The sequence below is a fragment of the Morus notabilis genome, unplaced genomic scaffold (genome assembly GCF_000414095.1).
Source record: "Morus notabilis unplaced genomic scaffold, ASM41409v2 Scaffold212, whole genome shotgun sequence".
In the NCBI taxonomy this organism is placed as follows: domain Eukaryota; kingdom Viridiplantae; phylum Streptophyta; class Magnoliopsida; order Rosales; family Moraceae; genus Morus; species Morus notabilis.
In genome coordinates this window covers 788175-788710 of record NW_010361298.1, presented here as the reverse complement: position 1 = coordinate 788710, position 536 = coordinate 788175, and positions in this window count along the sequence as shown.

Sequence of the window (536 nt, the reverse complement as noted above, 5' to 3'; positions counted from 1 at the left end):
TCTTAGTTTGATCTCGACTTAACATCGATACATACTTTTTGCATAATAAAGTTCTACGATTACATAAGTCTTGTAGATACTTACCTAACATAGTATCTAGCATTCACATTGTATAACATTCAAAATTCTACTATATGCACAATTTTTGTGCAACATAGAAAAGTAAGCTTGTTCGTGATATAGCCATAGAAAAACTATTGTACTTACAAAAGTTTTGCTAACAACGCGTCCTTTGTCTCCTTTGACGCTTTCCAACTTCAACCGTTAATCAGCCCTATTGCACAAATTTTTCGATCGTTAGATTCAAAATCTAAGATCAATAATTATATTGAAATTTACTTCAGAAAAGTCTACAATCTTTATGTTTGGTATTCAACCTCAAACCATTTCATATCTCAAGGATTTGCACTAAAATCGTGCAAATTACTCAGTCATGGGCCTAATCTTCAATTTCGGTCCAGTGAATTCTCTTCTCATTGTGTTCGGTTTCTAACCATCACCGATTATCAAAACATCTTTCTTTTCACACTTTAATC